An 18814-nucleotide genomic window follows, 5' to 3' on the forward strand; every position below is an offset into this window, starting at 1 on the left:
TCAGTATTGGACAGCCCTGAAATTTTGGCCCTCGTTGGTTTTAAAGTACCAGTTAGAGTGACTAGGCTTGTTATTTTTTACATATTAGATTGAAGATTTTAATATATACGAACACGCACAGCGCAAATATCTATATTTCTCTGAAAACCGCACGTAAATCGGTCAAGCCATTTAGAAGGAGTTCAGTGACATCACACGTACAGAGGAATTATATATATATATATATATATATATAATTATATATAATTATATATGATATTTTTACCTTGACTTTCTTCAGTCGTATGTTTGTCATCTCCAAAGTGTCCTTCTTTGGCAGAATCTCGCATGATGACCTGAAAATAAAAAACATATTTTTTTAGGTTTTTATTCATAAAACCATTGAATTAAGAACAGTCCAGAAGGAGCGTAGAATCATATTTAAATACATCGGACTGTGTTTAATAATTCCCCCATTCAGACGCACTTCGCCGCGCGCATACGTTAAGTCACCAGGTAATGTTGCGTGATGGGGAAAAAAAATAATCATAACACAAAAAAAGGTAAAAAAAAGCAATCTGTTAATTTCTCTTATTTATTTATTTATTAACGGACATTGTCCATGTTTACAATTTATTTGGTTTAAATATTACAATAAAAGAATAGTTTAAAACATTTTAAAAAAAGAAAGAAGCATTGACAAACATAAGGGACATCGAGACAAGATCTGGACTATTTATTTAGTGCTCGTTTAAATCCTTGTAAACTTAAACCAAAAAAGTCCAGATCTTGTCTTGAGTAAACAATACGACAAAGCCCGGTCATTGGAGAATTTAGGCCATAGTTTGTTCTATGCTGGTCAATGAACATTACTTTATTTTTTTTCAATCCACGAGTCGGAATATTGAATTTTACTTGTCCCAGTAATGATGGAACATCGGTTATACCATTTAGTATGCCGAACATATATATGTAGTAAAGCAAATATTTGATCCATACATCCTCTTCCATTCATAAAACCGCTCTGAATATCCCACACTCTATCCTTTGTAACTTTTCTTACTCTCTCTCTCTCAATCAGTATTCTTCCATACATTTTGCCAACAGCGCTCAAAAGGCTGATTGCTCTATAATTTCCGCATTCTACTCTTGAACCTTTTCCCTTGTACAGAGGCATAACAACAGCCCTTCTCCAGTCTGGAGGAGTGTATTCTTCCTCTAAACATCGGTTGAAAAGTTTGTGCAGCCATACAAAAATTATTTCACCACCCGCCTTTATAATAATTGTCAATAAAGTCGAAGAAATTTAAAAAATTAAATTCAAGCGATTTTGTGCTCTTATAATACCGCAGTAGAGTTATATTTAGCGACAATAGACAACATTCGGTTGGGTCAAGCGATTCTAGTCCTTAATTTGTTAAAACACATTTCAGCATAACGAGATAATGAATTTGGAACGGTTTCTTGAAATTGCTTCCAGAATCATTAAAAATTTGGAATGCGCATACGCAGACTCAGAATTTTAATACCACACGCCCCACCTCTTTGGAACTGTATGAATTCGCTGCTTATTTCAAGAATCGCGCGATGCGCTGTGATTTTTTAGATCCAAGCGCAGTTAGCTTTTGTCCGAAGCGGGGAATAGTTGTTAACTGGGGGTGTCTTCGTCACGTTTACAAATTAGATTTGATTGTTTGTCGACTCCATTACAGATCTAGTTGCATTAATCGACAAATTAACATTGCTATTATATGTTTATTATAAAAAACAATATTATATAGTTTTTTGTTATTATCATTTTAATTTTTCATTTATAAAAACTAGGAATAATGCTGGCCCTAGATGGCTTCCCTGTGGCAGGCCACTTGTTGCGGGAATAGCACGAGATGTAGATGATGATATGAACGCTATCTTCAATATTCTAGTTCCATCCGTTGTATGAACGGACCGCGCATGACATACATGTATGTATATCAGCATGCCAAAGATATAAAAAATATAAAATGAATAAACACCAGATCATAAGCATAAGTAGCTTTTGCAAATAATTCGTTAATCGTTACTATAGAACATCATCAAATATTTACAAAAAAATGATCTAAATTCACAGAGACTCGAGTTAAAAATGTTGACATGAGAGGTACATTTTTTTCCTAGTCTGTGTATACGCGGTATTGGTGAGTGGCAAAGATAGTTGGTTTGAGAAGGGTGACAATAATATAGACCATTTTGTCTAGTTCTACGTGTTGGTAAATTAATGGTTAATAAATCCAGGAGTTCACAACAATCGAATTTAGAGTTAATGATTTAATACAAAAATATTAGGTCAGTTATTTTCCTGCGATCCTCCAGATTAGGTAAATTTGAAAAGTTTAACAAAGACATGTTGACAGTTGAGTTGTTCTATAGGAATATGCAGTTTGAAATTAATGAATCTTTAAAAAATTCGCTAGGCTCTTTCAACAATATTTGTATGAATTTAGTAAAAAGGGGACCATATAGTTGCGTCTCATAAAACGAAATAATACGGACCAAAATGGACACCAAGTCATAGGAACAAAAGGTATAATAGTACTACACACGTGCGTTTCCAGAAACTATCTACCAGCCAGCGGGCCACATGGCGACGGTATCTACCTACTGTCTACAAAAGCTTCTCTTCGGACATCTATCTCCCTTTGTTAACCATGGAGTTGAAACAGTGTTTACCTAACTCTATTTTTTATAAATTTATTGATATTGTTTTAACTTTGCTGGAATTCCTCTCGCCGTAGCTGCACGATGATTGGTTATCTAGCTTTCATATATCAACTTTAAAATACCTAAATTTTGTAAACGGGGTCTAGAATTCCAATCGTCTATGCGCTTAGTAGCTGCAAGGCGTGTTGTAATCTTACTCCCTTTTATTAATTATATTATTATTTTTTTTTAATACACTAAATTTATTTGTCAATTTTTAAAATGTGTAAATAGGGGCTAAATTTCTCACTGTTTATGCGCTCTGTGGCTGCAAGACGTCCTGTAATCTAGCTCTTATATCTTATAATTTTTGATTGATCTTAATTGAAAACGAGGAACTAGAATCCCAACCGTCCATGCGCTCTGTAGCTGCAAGACGTACTGGGATATTTATTAATTGTACAGCGCCCTTGAGGTGATTTTCACGAAAATGGCGCTTTATAAATTATCCAACTCTATATATATAGTAGAGTTGTACTCTAATTGGCTTCTAACCAAGGATATATACAAGAGTTATTTAACTAATTCAAAATCCTTTATGGTTCTAAGAATGAAACCCAAGGTTTCCAGTATTTAGAAGTAATGTGGTTGATGTGTCTTTAGAATTCAAGTTTTTCATCAAATATGACACCAAAATCTCGAATCTCTGAGACTTTTCCCAGTTGAATGTTGTTTATTAGACTGGAGTCACCCCCTCGGGAGTCATTAAGATTAACGAATTTCAACAGGGATGGAGAATACCTTAAATAAGGTAATATGGAAGTCTAGGCATTTACAGGGCTTATGACCTGTAATTGGCTGGTTTATTTAATTTTAAATATATATTCTTTACTAACTTTGTATACTTTGTGGAAATCTGTTATTAGTTCTGAGTTTATACACTGTATCTGTTTGTTTACTATAAATATGTATGTAGAACTGTTGGTTTCCCAAATAAAATAAAAGAAAATAAATAATAAAATAAAATAAAATGACGTGTTTATCTTCCCATCATAATCGAGGCCCAGAAAGTGATTTTACTTTAATCTTAATGCTCAATTTTAAATTTGAACATAAAAAAAATTAGAAGTTAACAAATCTATCCAAATAAACAGTGCTCCCTAGATCCCATCCCCACCTGGTTATTGAAAAAATGTATTAAGCTTCTTTCTTTATATTTAACTAATATTTCCAATGAATCATCAGCACGGGACAGGTTCCTAAATTATTTAAAGAAGCGATAGTTACTCCACTTTTAAAAAAACCTCAGTTGAACTCCGAGGATCTGGCGAATTTTCAGCCAGTATCCAACCTGCCAATAATATCCAAAATTCTAGAAAAAATCATAGCTAAACAGATTTCAGTTCATATAAATGATTACAGCTTGCTTTCAAACTTCCAATCAGCTTATAGAAAATTCCACTCAACTGAAACGGGACTGTTGAAGATTCTATCAGATATAACTCTAGCAAATGAGTCTGGAAAATTAACGATACTTGATCTTCTGGATATGAGTGCTGCATTTGACACAATTGACCATAGTTTTCTTATTGAAAGATTAGAAGTCACTTTTGGAATTTCTGGGCTCACTAAGGCATGGATCCAATCTTATCTTTCGGAACGAACGCAATCACTTCAAGTTGCGGGTAAAAAGTCTTCATTTACCCTTCTTAAATCTGGCGTCCCACAAGGTTCCGTGCTTGGTCCAATGCTCTTCACACTGTTCATTAACGATGTGTCCAAAATTATTCACTCATTCGGATTACTTTCTCACAGTTATGCAGATGACAAACAAATCTATTTTTACTGCTCTCCTCAAGAAAGAAACAGTTTTAAAAATCGGATGCATCCAAACCGTCAACAACTGGATGTCATCAAACATACTTAGACTCAATCCATCTCAAACTGAGCTTCTATTGACAGTGGCAAAAAAGCGACAACACCTTTTAAACCGATCTACAATTTTAATCACAGGTTGTGATTTTTCCCCTAGTATAAATGTTCAACTACTGGATGTTCATTTAGATTCAGATCTTTCTCTTCATTCTCAGGTCAATAAAACGGTAAGCGCTGGTTTCTTCCATCTCCGACAGATCAAATCCGTGCGGAAAAATATTCCTACAGATGCAACTAAAGCTCTTGTAAATGCTTATGTCGTTTCACGTCTAGATTACTGTAATGGAATATACGCAAATCTCCCAAAATATCAAACGAATAAACTTCAATCTGTTTTCAATGTAGCAGCCAGGCTTATTGCGGGAGTAAAAAAATATTCTCACATTTAGCAACATCTTCGAGATTTGCTCTAGTTAAAAAGCCCAGAGATAATAAAATACAAGCTTTGCTGGACAGTATTCAAATCCCTTCAGGAAATGGCTCCAAAATACCTATCGGACCTTTGTATTAGGGAAAATACATGGCAAATAAAATCTACTCTTAGGTCAGCATTTGATTCAGGAAGAGGAAAACTTGTCGAAATCCGGCGCTCCCCAAACACTAGATTTGGAGATCGTGCTTTTGCCGCCGCCGGCCCCTCTGCCTGGAACCGATTACCTTCAAACTTACGAATCATCGACAGTCCCAGTCAGTTCAGATCCCGACTAAAATCCCATTTCTTTAGACTATCATACCCTCAATTTTAAATCTGAAAATATAATGTAAGTTTAGGTATACAATTGTAAAGCGCCCTTGAGGTGATTTTTTACAAAAATGGCGCTATATAAATCAACCAAATATTATTATTATGTCAAACAAACAAACAAACCATCACGCCATTTCTCCGTAGGGGTAGGCAGAGAGGATAGAACGCCATTTCCTCTACATTCATACATCTTCTCATGCACGCACGTCGATTATTCCCACTCTCGACATGTCCATCTTCAAGTATTTGATGGACTCGATCGTGCCATGTCTCTCTCGGCCTTCCTCGTTTTCTGCATCCATCGACATTCGCATCGTAGATCATTTTAGCCGTCCTTTCGTTGTCCATTCGCTCAGTTTCGATCCCAACTAAAATCCCACTTCTTTAGACTATCATACCCTCAATTTTAAATCTGGAAATATAAAATGTCACTTTAGTTTAGTTAGAATGTAAGTTTAGGTATACAATTGCAAAGCGCCCTTGAGGTGATTTTTTACAAAAATGGCGCTATATAAATCAGACAAACATTATTATTATTTTATAAACGTGTGAGAAAGTCCAATGATGTGATACGTATGAGAGGACCCCATGACTGAAACTTGATATTTGTTCTGAGTTTCTGGAACTTTCCTCACAGCTTGAGTGTTCCCAAATTTGTCTTGCAATTAGATACGTAGCGATATGTGTCTTGAAACTTAGCCGCACTTCTCAAACTGAACGAAAATATCATCAAATTTAACCAACAATACCATATATAATATCAATTTCAGCCAAAAGTCATTAAATATAATAAAATATTTGTATACAGGGTGCTTAGTGCTCCGTTCATTTCGTTGCCCGCATTCACTCTCCTTTCAACATCTTTTTCTATTTATTTATTTGACACTTTATATACATATACATATAAGGGCGGTCATATTGCCTTAAGGCAATTTCTTTCTACCTACCCAAACCGTTCAGTTTGAGAAAATTATAAATACATGGACATATTGAATCTTACAATTTTGTACACAAATTAAGAACAAAGAATTATTAAAGAATTAAAAATCAACACTATACAATGAAGAGAGGAGAGGGGATGGGAAGGAAAGAAGAAGGATAAAGGAACAATTTAATTATTTAGATAGTGACATTTTAATCTTGACTCAAATGTAAATAAAGAAGGGGCGTCTCTAACATTAGTGGGTAGATGAATCCACAATCGAGCGGCTACTACTGTGAAAGAGGAGGCAAGAAAATTAAAGCGATGACGGGGTAGTAAAGGGGTTCTCTCGTTACTAGAACGAAGAGATAGTCCGTGTTGTGAAAGAGGTTGGATTAGTTCTCTCAGATAAACAGGCGAAGTGGGATTATTTAAAATATTGTGAAGAAGTGATGGAATGTGAATGTTTCTTCTATGCCTGATACTGAGCCAGTGTAGTTGCGTGCGATACTCGGTTATGTGGTCAAATTTGCGAAGGTCAAAGATATAACGAATACAAATATTCTGCAATCGTTCTAACTTATCAAGTAATTCAGAGTAAGCCTCTGGATAATATACATGCTTGACATACATTTCTACTCTTCCATCTCTCGAAAATATGCTTCCCAGACACACACAAATTCTTCTACTTTTTCAAGACATTCAAATATTTCGATCGAAGCTAAACTGGCCATGCACAACGTAAAGCGACATTTTCAAGAAACTTTGCCGTATAATTTAATCGTCTTATTTTTATCGCGTGTAAGGAAATATTGTTTGCATCCATTTTCCTCAGACGTTGAATTTACTCATTGTATTGACATTTATTTTTATATTTATTTATTTATATTTTTTGCTTACAAACTATGATTAATAATAAAAATAATGTGACCTCACTGGGATTACCCGTGCCGAGGACACTTAACAATACACTTTTTTGAAAGTGCATTTGAGAATAAACAAAGAAGACTAACTTAAAAAACAAAGATAATTAACAAATATTCAGACAGTTTTAAAAACAAGGTATTTATGTACATCTTTATTATTTATATTACAAAACACACAACGAAAATGACAAAAACCTAACATAAGCCATACACTTGTGGAGCGGTTGATTCAATATTGGTATGGGCGAATGAGACAATCCATTTTTCTTCTACCTAGCTCCACTATCCATTATTTTATAGCCTTTTCGAACATTTTCTCATTACTAATTGTTTAAATAGAGAGTGGAAGTAGGTTATAGATTTTAATTGAATAATACTAAAAATCCCTTTGTCCGAAAGTGGTATTAGTTTGTATTTGTTTAAGTTGTCTATGTGTTGAGGATCAAGTGATTATATTATTTGTATGTGATGTATTGTGGGGGTTATGTCTTTCATTTGAGTAAAGCTAGGGTTTCCTAGGACAGCGGTGCCCGTATTTTAACGGCCGTAGTGAACGGTGATGCAGTGGAAAGCCATCGTAAAGGTGATTAGAGAGTGGTTTCCTAGGAAAACGGTGTTAAATGGTGTTGATAACACCGTTTTCCTAGAAAACCACACTCTAGTCACCTTTACGACGGCTGTCCACTGCATCACCGTTCACTACGGCCGTTAAAATACGGGCACCGCTGTCCTAGGAAACCCTAGCTTAAGAGTAGTGTTTGAATCTATAAGTGAGTATTGTTTTAGCGTATAATTGTTTTGGTGTCATAAGTTGTGATTTGAGTAATATTTCAACAATGTTTGATTATGTCCAAATGCTTGCAGACTGGCTGGATTTCATCCCTAGGGAGTTGTTCGTATTTAAATTTATTTCAACAGAGAGGGAAAAAGTTTTCGAGAAGGGAATATGGAAGTCTAGGCATTTACAGGGCTTATGACCTGTCATTGGCTGGTTTAAGTGGCCACTTTACACACTGTGTAACATTCACCATTCTGCCCATGTTTGAACATCCACATTTCCTCAACTCTTCCATCTGTTGACTTTTGTGAAGTGAAAGAGCTGAAACCTTTATCACGTGGGTGAGATTCATCCGGCTGAACCAAATCACCTACTAGGCAACGCCTGGAAACAAATTTCCAATTTTTATACTTCTTCTTTTACCAGGTAGTAATTCAACAATGTTTGATTATGTCCAAATGCTTGCAGACTGGCTGGTTCAGCCGGATGAATCTCACCCACGTGATAAAGGTTTCAGCTCTTTCACTTCACAAAAGTCAACAGATGGAAGAGTTGAGGAAATGTGGATGTTCAAACATGGGCAGAATGGTGAATGTTACACAGTGTGTAAAGTGGCCACTTAAACCAGCCAATGACAGGTCATAAGCCCTGTAAATGCCTAGACTTCCATATTCCCTTCTCGAAAACTTTTTCCCTCTCTGTTGAAATAAATTTAAATGAGTAATATTTCTTCAGTAAATGTCTGTATCGGGACTCTGAGTATTATTTTAATATATTGTTTTAATTTATTTATTAATACATTTTGTTGAAACTTGGCCGTACAATTAAATGCTTTAATTTTTGATTCTGTAGCACCAAAATGAATTTTCCTTTTTATAAGTGTAACGTTGAGAACCACAGCTCGATTTAATGGGTTAAAAGCTGTTTTCACATCACTGCAAAAATCCACCCTGCCGATAAAATAACGTGTGATGGATTAATTTTATCGCTTGGTACTTTTTTAATTAGTAATTGTCAGGAAAACGCACGAACCTGTACATCATGAGACCGACTAATCTCCACTTGATTTGCTTTACCCAAATTTTCACCCGCGAGTAGAAACCATATTTATTTATTTATTTTTATTTATTTAACTTTGTGTACATAATGTTATTTGTACATTGGCGGGCTTATTGCTAAATGGCAATTTCTTCCAACCAACCAATAAAATAAAAGTTTTATTTTTATAATTCAAGTTACAGAACATATTCAATAGAAAGAAGAAAAAAAGATTAAAAAGTTAAAAATATATAAAAATAGAAATAAACGTATTTGTTTATAAATTACCTTAAATCAAAACTATTACTCAATGGGAAAAAGGAAAAAAGCGGAAAGAGGAAAAAGGAAAGGAGGAGAAATTAAGGAAGAGAAAGGAGATGTTTCTTCAGACGTGATTTAAACAGAGATAATGTAGTAACATCTTTGATGGTGTATGGAAGATGATTCCACAGTCGATCCGCATGGACACTATATGAGTTAGAGAAGAAAGAGGAATTGTGTATGGGTATTAAAAGAGTGCCTTGAAAATGAGAACGAAGAGGTAAACCCTTACATTTTTTTTTTTTTTTTTTTGCACCACAACAGGCCAGGAGGCCTAATTACAGTAGTGAATTACATCACAGAGCACCCAGGCTTGAGAAAAATCACTTTTTTTTTGTGTTCTCACCGGGAATCGAACCCGGAACCTTCCGTGCGTGAGTCAAGCGTCTTGACCACTACACCACGGAGGCCGCCTGAACTGCCAACCATGAACTGATAAGCGTTGAAATTTTTCACACAGGTATATAGGAGCGTTAGGACTATGAAGTACATTGAACAGAAGTGAGAGGGAGTGATAGTCTCTCCGCTGTCTAATTTTGAGCCATTTCAGTTGCCTACGATAATCAGAAATGTGGTTATATTTCCTAAGACCAAAAATGTACCTTATGCATGTATTCTGAAGTCGTTCAAGTTTATCGAGTTGCTCACAGCGTAAATCAGTCATGGAAACATCAGCGTAATCTAGAATGGGTAGTAGTAATGCTTGTACAAGAGTGCATTTAGTGGGTAAGAATTTTTGCAACCTTCTAAGTGAGTGTAGACTGAAAAATATTTTGCGGCTTAATTCATTAGTATGAGCTCGCCAGCAGAGATGTTCATCCATTAGTACTCCTAGATTTTTTACGGATTTTCTGTACTGAATATTGGTACCATTGACAATAAGAGGATTAAGTGAAGGTATGTCTAGCTTACTAAGCAATCTTTGACTACCTGCAAACATAATTTGTGTTTTAGACGGGTTTATTAGTAAACCATACTCTTTTGTCCATGTTGACACGCAATTTAGTGTATTAGACATCGATTCTATTGCTTCGCTGGTGTTTTCAGGTCTGCAATGAAGATATAATTGTAAATCATCTGCATAGAGATGATATGAACAATTGAGACAATCTGCAAACGGATTAATAAACAGGGAAAATAGTAATGGTGATAAAACTCCACCTTGAGGTACTCCAGCGGCAATATCGACCCATTCCGATTGATGATCTGGTGTTTTGATGCACTGTTGTCTAGCTCGTAAATACGATCCGAACCATTTTATAACCGGTTGTGTCATATTTAGTGTTTTAAGTCTAGCCAACAAAAGATCGAAATCCACAGAGTTGAAAGCGCTACTGAAGTCGAGTAATGTTATCAAGGTTATCATTTTGTTATTCATTGCGTATCTAATGTCATCTAGAAATAATTTTAAAAACGAAATAATTAATAAGTATTTACCTGCCGCAATTTTACCGTGCCGGGAGGACAGGGACGATACATGTTAAATGAGCCAAACAATAGGATAACCCTATACTAACCTGGATTACAAAAACGTGATTTTTATTGAAGTGAAAGCTGTTTTAGGCGCACCGAGTTTGTAATTTTTTAAATGAATATTCTTGCTTGGCAAGCTATGTTCGAAGGATGTAAATATAATGTAAGTCGCGATATTTGTCACGATATGTATTACTTAATACAGGGTGTTCTTTACACCCTGTCACATCCGAAACCACGATGATCAGTGTGAGCAAAAATACACTTTGGTACATGAGAATATTTTTTAGAACGAATAAAATTTTCAAAAATAAAATATTTAAAAAAACTAATTCTTGTTTACATCTATTAGGGAGAAGCGAGGTGGAGGGAGGGGGGGGGGTCTGATACACCGTCAATTGATACACAGTAGAAGAAAGCAACTAAGTCTATAAAAGCTTCTCTTCGGACATCTATCTCCCTTTGTTAACCATGAAGTTGAAACAGTGTTTTGTTTATTTAGTTTTTTATTGCTTACTTCTTGGCTTGAACACTTGATAAATTTATTACTATGCTCCAACTATAAATTTGTTTTTTTTTATAGTTTATTTTTAAAAGTTTCTTCGTACTAAATATTTTTTTAAATATGCTAATATGTCTTCTTGCCCATAATGATCATCATGGTTTCGGATGTGACAGGGTTTAAATAACACCCTGTATACACTGTATTTATCACGATATTTATTACGATATTTATCACGATATTTATTACAATATTTATCACGATATTAATCACGATATTTATCACGATATTTATCACGTTATTTATCACGATATTAATCACGATTTTTATCACGATATTTATCGTCACTATTTACATTGCGATGTTTATCACGATATTTATCACGGTATTCATCACGGTATATCCAGATATATATCAAGATGTCTTTATTTTCGTCAATTATTTTATCGTCGCATTTGGGAATCAAGGTTCTATGTAGATTTATGCTTTTTTTGAGACATGAAAGTTTGAAATATAGACATTATTTAAACGAACATTTTTTATTAATATTGTCCTAATAAACTTTTGTCGGCCTCGTGGTGTAATGGTCAGCGCGTTTACCTACAATTCAAGAAGTATCGAGTTCGATTACCGCTATGGTTTACATAAAATATTTATTGAAATGGATATTTTCACACCAGAATATTTCATAGTCCCCGGACTGGTACCTGAAGCGTAAGACTGATCATCTTACCTTCATGTAACACAAAAAAATATGATCAAGATATACTGCGATTGGTGTACTAATGCAGTGCCCTAAGCACCATTCGGTGTGGAATGGGAATAATGATGATTATTTGACAATTACCAAGACGGTACGCTTAACTTTCGTCAATATTTATCTACCGAGCGATTACAAAGCAGGCTCAATTAATGTCTCGATACGCGCACTCGAGAAGATAGTAAAGCAGATGGAAAAACTAAATTTATTTTTATAGTGGGAACATTTTTACGCCTTATATAATTAATAGGGCAGAATTGAGCGACATTATTTTATGCATCTAGCCACTCGTTTTGGAAACTGACAGTTATGTCAGAATTTAATTCGACCTCGAAATTTGATTTGTTTCTCTCTTATATTTTGAATAGGCTTTTAAGAATAAAACTTGGCGCCTCAGAACGAAAAAAAAAGCTTGCGGAACAAAACTTTTGTCACTTTTAACGAGTACATTTGTTTGCCAAGGTAGATTATACTGCACCGTCCACCCCCACCCTCTTTACAATTTCTAATTATTAATGAATTATGTTAAATTTCTTTATTTTAATAAACTCCGTACGCATCGGGTTGAACCTAATTCGGTTGGGGTTGGAAGCTGGGAGACGGAGGGATGACGCGGGGATCGACCCTCTGAGCAAACAACTGAATAGTTTCTGGGTAAGATTGACATTGGCACATTTACAAGACACCTTAAACTTAATATCACTCGTTATCTAAGCAGAGATGAAGAACTAGGCGAGGGGACCATCATCGTTCCATATGGCCCGCTTTACTTTACTTACATCAATTTACTGTAAACATTAAATTTCCTTTCAGACTCATTTAAACTCTTTTCATTCTTCATACATTCAGGCATCTCTTCATACTAACATATTCCAACAGAGATGAAGAACATTTAAAAGAAGGTAATATACAGGGCTTATGACCTGTCAATGGCTGGTTTAAGTGTATATTTCTTCAATTCTTTCACCTGTTGATGTTTGTGAAGTTAAAGAGCTGAAACTTTTATTTATTTATTTATTTATTCACACTCTTTATCAAAATACAATTCCATATTCACTTTGTCCAGCTAACAAGGGTACATACCCCGTTCCAAGTTAGGCAATTACATTTTTATATATTATAATAGTTGACAAATTAATATAGAGCACAGACAAACAAAATATAAACTTATTCGGATACACATTTTGATTCATATACATACAGATATACACACATATATATAAATATATACATATATACACATGTACATACACACACACGTACATACACCCATGCGCATACACATACATACATTCATAAAAACATAGACAATTTATTTATGCAAAACTTCATGGTTGTCATCTATAAATATATATTTTTTTAAAATTATTCCTTATTTTTTATATTTTATTTTTGACATCCAGTAAGGTTCTCCAATCCGTGGCATGCATCAACTTTTCTGACTCCCTACGACCAATGTCATGAAAGAGCGAGGTCAACACCTTCCGTAACTTGACAACACTCCCGTCTTTCCACGATTCTGGCAAAAGGTTATGGACCTTTTTGCCTACGTTATAGTGTTGTCTCGATGCCAGAACAGTGTTGACCCCTTCACTTAGTATCAGATTCCTATTAGAGTATCTTGTATTATGGTTGTGGTTGACGCTTGGGTAAATGTCTCTCTTTATGTGTGTAACCAATTTATGCGGGTGAGATTTATCTAATTGAATTATTTCACCTACATACTAGGCAACGCCTGAAAATGTTATTTTTTTAATTTCTGTGCTTCTTCATGGACCGGGTGGATTTATCAACGATAAAGGTTTCAGGTTCTCACATGTGTGTGTGTGTGTGTATTTGTATGAGAGTAAGTGTAAGGGCGTGTTTATGTGTATTGTGTGGGAGTAAGTGTTCAGGAGCATCATTGAATGGCAAGTGGGATCGTATCGCAGCCAGAAAGAATGAATTTGAATTTAATTTGAAATAAATTAAGGGGCATGTAAAATATATCAATAGATGAAAGAAAGGGGAATTATAGTTAAAGCAAGAACGATAGAGGAAAGAGTGTTGTGCATAGTTAGTGCTACAGACTGGCAGATGGAATAAATACTTATTTCTTGTCACGCGAAAGGGGACGTTAAGATAAATTTTGGAGAGTAGGTTAAAAGAGTCTACTTTATTATTTAATAATTTATGTAAATAGCATAACTCAGATACAGTGCGTCTATTTTCAAGGGTAAAAAATCCATTTTGTTTGGCAGATTGGCTGTAAGTACAAAGCGTTTTATTGTTTTTATCATGTAGGTGTAGGTATTTGAAAAATTTTCATTGAACATTTTAAATCCTTTCAATGTTTGTTATGCATTGTGGGCTCCACACGACGGATGTCGAAACGAAACTCCAAGTTACTGCGTACTAAAGTGTTGTATATAGTTTATTTATGTATTTAATAAATAATAGTGGACCCAAAATGAGCTGAACTAATGTCGAGTAAAAAAAAATATTTTGATTTCGAATTCTAGCAAAAACGGTTCATTTAATTGGCCACGCCCCTATACGTCACGGCTACTACTACCACTATCATCACGCCATTTCCCCGTAGGGGTAGGCAGAGAGAATGGACCGCCACACACATCTGTCCTGGCATACATTCCTAGCTTCTTCCACATTCATCATCCACATCTTGTCATACATGCCCTTCGGTTTTGTCTGCGTTTGACACGACCAGACTTAAGATTTTGGTTTATCTGATCATGCCACGTCTTCCTCGGTCGTCCTCGTCTCACGTTACCGTTCATTTTCACCATATATACTTGTTTTTAGAATGGTCTTCCGTCGTCCATTCGTTCTACGTGACCAAACCATCTGAGAGACCCTTTCTTGGCCCAGATTTACACTCTCGCCTGATTTTATCAATTTTTCATCATAGTAACCCTGTCATACGTTGATTTCCCACACATTCGTCGAAGAGATCGCATTTCAACAGGGTTCACTCGGCTTTCATCCTTTCTCTAAAACTCCGTGGTGCACTGCCAGTTTAGCTTCGATCGACATATTTGTATTAGAAATTATTATGCTCAGTGCGCCGTTCATTTTGCTGCCCGCATTCTTATCTCCTTTCAACATCTTTTTCAACTCGTCCATCTCTTGAAAACATGCTTCCCAGATACACAAATTCTTCTACTTGTTCGGGACATTCGTTGTTTACATTTATCATGCAGTCAGTAACCTCACTTCCCCTTCCAAATATCATCACTTTTGACTTATGCACTTTCATTCATCGCCAATTCACTCTCCAGGCATACATCATACATCCTAGAGACTATTTGTTGCAAATCATCATTGCTGTTTTCTAACAGAACTGCATCATCAGCATACAACAAGAAACTTTCTAAAAAATTATCAATTTTTGCTCCAAAACCCATACATTCTATCTTTACCATCCAGTTGTCCATGTAGACATTTAACAACTATGATGACATTACACATCCCTGTTTCACGCCTTTTGAGATTGCAAACCAAGATGTGAATACAATATTGTAGTGAGGTGATACTGCAGTGAGGGGTACAATGAAAACTTTTAGGTTTTGTTATTTCCGCGGTTTGATTGTAAAGAAATATTAAATTTTCGCTTATTAGTTTGAAAAAAATTGATATTGATATGCGAAACTGAAGAAAGACTCAAGTCTTTATGAACAGTTTCGGGAAAAGGGTGGCAGTGGCGAATGGTGATTTTATTTACAGGTAAGCTATAAAAAATATCATATATTTGTACCTACATAGGAGGTATAATGTAAGTAATATATACTATAAATTGATATTTTTCTGTGGTTCTGTGCATATAATGCATTGAAAAATGAAGAAAAAAAACACTTTTAATTCAGTCGATATCAGGTATTCAATTGAAATGTCAAATGGCCGCATTGTTCTAGTAATTACTAGTGCTAAAAACGGCCGCGTGGAGTGCTATATGTCCTGCAATATGACGCATGAACAATTTATGGTCTTATGTCAAAAGTACCATCTCAAAGCAAAATAGACCTTAAGAAATAATGTTTAAAATACTGCTTTCCAAATCAAGAATCTTCAATTAATTTGTGTAATCTGCAAGTTTAATCTAGGAGAAAAAACCCGCACTTGGGTTAATACATTCAAAATATAGTATACTTATTTGTATGAAAAAATAAGCTGGAATAATCGGCTAGTTTCTCGGCTCACCGCAGACGCTGGGCGCGCTTTATTAAAATTCATGTTTATATTAGGATAAAAATACAAACGGTAGAAATGATTTAAAATAAACGGTAATTATTTTTTAGTTTTTTTGTAAATAAAGTTACAATAAAACATTATGGTTAGTCAAATATAATGGTAAGCTGTGCATAATCGCTTACATACATGGTTCGCCCCTGAGGGGTGGATGCTTTCATTGTATCTACTTTATCACACGTGTAAATTTTAAACTGTTTAAATTTAAATTGAATATCGTTACGAATCTTGACGTCACAACTATCAAGGACAAATATGTCGCGTTTTAATGGGATCAAATTTTTTAACAGTTTATTTTTTAAAGTTATATATGATAACATTTCTTCACAATATGCACATTGGTTTAAAAAATTTAATTATTTTTCCTTATCAATTTCATGTATTTTTATCGGTATTCGTAGTGTGTGATATTTCTGTATTCTTGGCCAACGCATGCGTTAAATAAATAAATAATATTATTTGAAATATATGTTGCGTTCTCCACGTCACCGAAGTATCATATATCGACCCGATATATAATATGTATATCGCCAACAGTTTATTGATTTTTCCTATAGTTTCGTTCGAAACGCAATACTTAGCTATTAAATACAGCTTATCAAATAACTACCCCATGTTCTCAAACTAACTTACCAATAAAAATATTTTGAGTTGCTCGAATTTTCTACGCAAATGAACATATTATGGTTAGATCTCTGTGTCATGTAAGGCGCCGCGAACAATATATGTGTACTTTCGGGGCCTCGTGTGCAAACAGTATAAAGATTACAGAATATCTAAAACTATGACTTGATTGGCCCGATTCATCGAGTGAGCGGAGGGAGGGTTGCGAGGTGACGTCACAGCGTTGCGCATGAGGGTATAAATTTGGGCTTGTGTGGGCACGGCGCGCGCTAATTTCAGTTGTATCAGTAGCCCCTTCGTGCTGCTGCGGATATCCTAACCAATCTTCTGAACACATCCTGTGGTCTTGTCCCTTTCCCCTTCTCTATGATTACCGAATGGAGCTTCTCGCTACTATCCGTGGCCCTGTTATAGGTCCTGTCGGATATACAGATCTGGTGGCTTCTAAAAAGAATTTCGAGGCTTTTAAAAAGTTTTGTAATCATTTCGGCGAATTGATCATGTCCAATCAATTTAATCCCAGTAGGTGAAGAATTCACTTCCCTCTCTTCTCAATCCAATGATGTACATATGATGTACTTCTGGATTACTTTCTTTCAGCACAAAGATGCTAAGGCTACCAGATTTCAGAGAGCTCCTTCTAGCAGCTTTTCTCGTTTGACAACGAGCATATGGTGAGTTTGCGGAACCAGGTTCGCGATTATGAACGCTATCTTCATCGGAACATATTATGGAGGCGGTATAAAATTTCATCGATATATATGTACGAAAGTGTGAATATTAATACGAAAATTCAAAGTATCTTCGTCGGTAACCGGTAATTTTACATGTTTAGAAAGTAAAATTGTAAACATATTCTGTTTTTCATACAGAAAACTTAATTTTACTTTGTAGATAAAATTGAAGATAACTTTTTACTTTCCATGGCTTTCCTTCAGAATACGTACCCAGCTAATAGCATGCAAGCCATCTTTCGGGCAGGACAACGTCTGTCGGGTCCGCTGGTTGAATATAAAAAACTAAACGCATTGCTCAAAAAGAGTAAATAAAATCGAAGTAATATTTACACGTACCGCCTTTCATTTAACACCCACCAGAACGAAAGAATGCCCTCACGACAAAAATTTAATATTTTTATTTCATTTTTTGTCATCGATGGTCATGTCATCCTGAAAACACGTAGGCCATGTGGCACGTGTTTTCAGGAAGACACGGCCTGTCGTAGATAGATATAGTAAAAACGTAGACCTCACGCATGGTACCCAGGCGAACGCGCTAACTTTAACACAAAAAAGGGCTTATATCTTCTCGATTAAAAAAAAAAAGAAAATGTCAAAATGATTGACGTAGAAGTGTTTATAAAACGGTTTTATAATATTCCTAGTTTTCTGCAAAATTCATACAATCTTTATACATATTACAATATTTGAGTTTGTCCAAATGTTCGTAGACAAAAGACTGGATCTCACCCCCTCGGTAGTCATTAAGATTAACAGATTACAACAGGGATGGAGAATACCGTAAATAAGGGAATATGGAAGTCTGGGCATTTACAGGGCTTATGACCTGTCATTGGCTGGTGGCCAACTGGTCCAAGAAAAAGTTTAAAAATTGAAAAATTGTTTTCAGGCGTTGCATGTGAAATAATTCAGTCAGATAAATCTCTTCACAACACTAAAGGTTTCGGCTCTTTAACTTCACTAAAATCAACAAATGGAAGAATTGAAGAAATATGGATGTTTAAACATAGGCAAAAATAGTGAGTGTTACACAGTGTGTAAAGTGGCCACTTAAACCAGCCAATGACAGGTCATGAGCCCTGTAAATGCCTAGACTTCCACATTCCCTTATTTAATTTATAAATATGATTATTTTGTACGTGTGATG

The 18814-nt window shown here is 35.2% G+C and overlaps 1 long non-coding RNA gene across 1 annotated transcript in view; it reads right to left on the reverse strand.

Annotated features, from left to right (window-relative positions):
• Positions 1-264: 264 nt before the first annotated feature.
• Positions 265-18814, reverse strand: part of LOC148283691 (uncharacterized) — a 48211-nt gene continuing 29661 nt past the window's right edge. The window contains exon 3 of the long non-coding RNA XR_015825535.1: positions 265-335. This is a non-coding gene — a long non-coding RNA (uncharacterized LOC148283691). The remainder of the gene's footprint in view (positions 336-18814) is intronic.

The sequence above is a fragment of the Micrasema longulum genome, unplaced genomic scaffold (assembly GCF_059751315.1).
Source record: "Micrasema longulum isolate JH-2025_06_02 unplaced genomic scaffold, ASM5975131v1 h1tg000211l, whole genome shotgun sequence".
In the NCBI taxonomy this organism is placed as follows: domain Eukaryota; kingdom Metazoa; phylum Arthropoda; class Insecta; order Trichoptera; family Brachycentridae; genus Micrasema; species Micrasema longulum.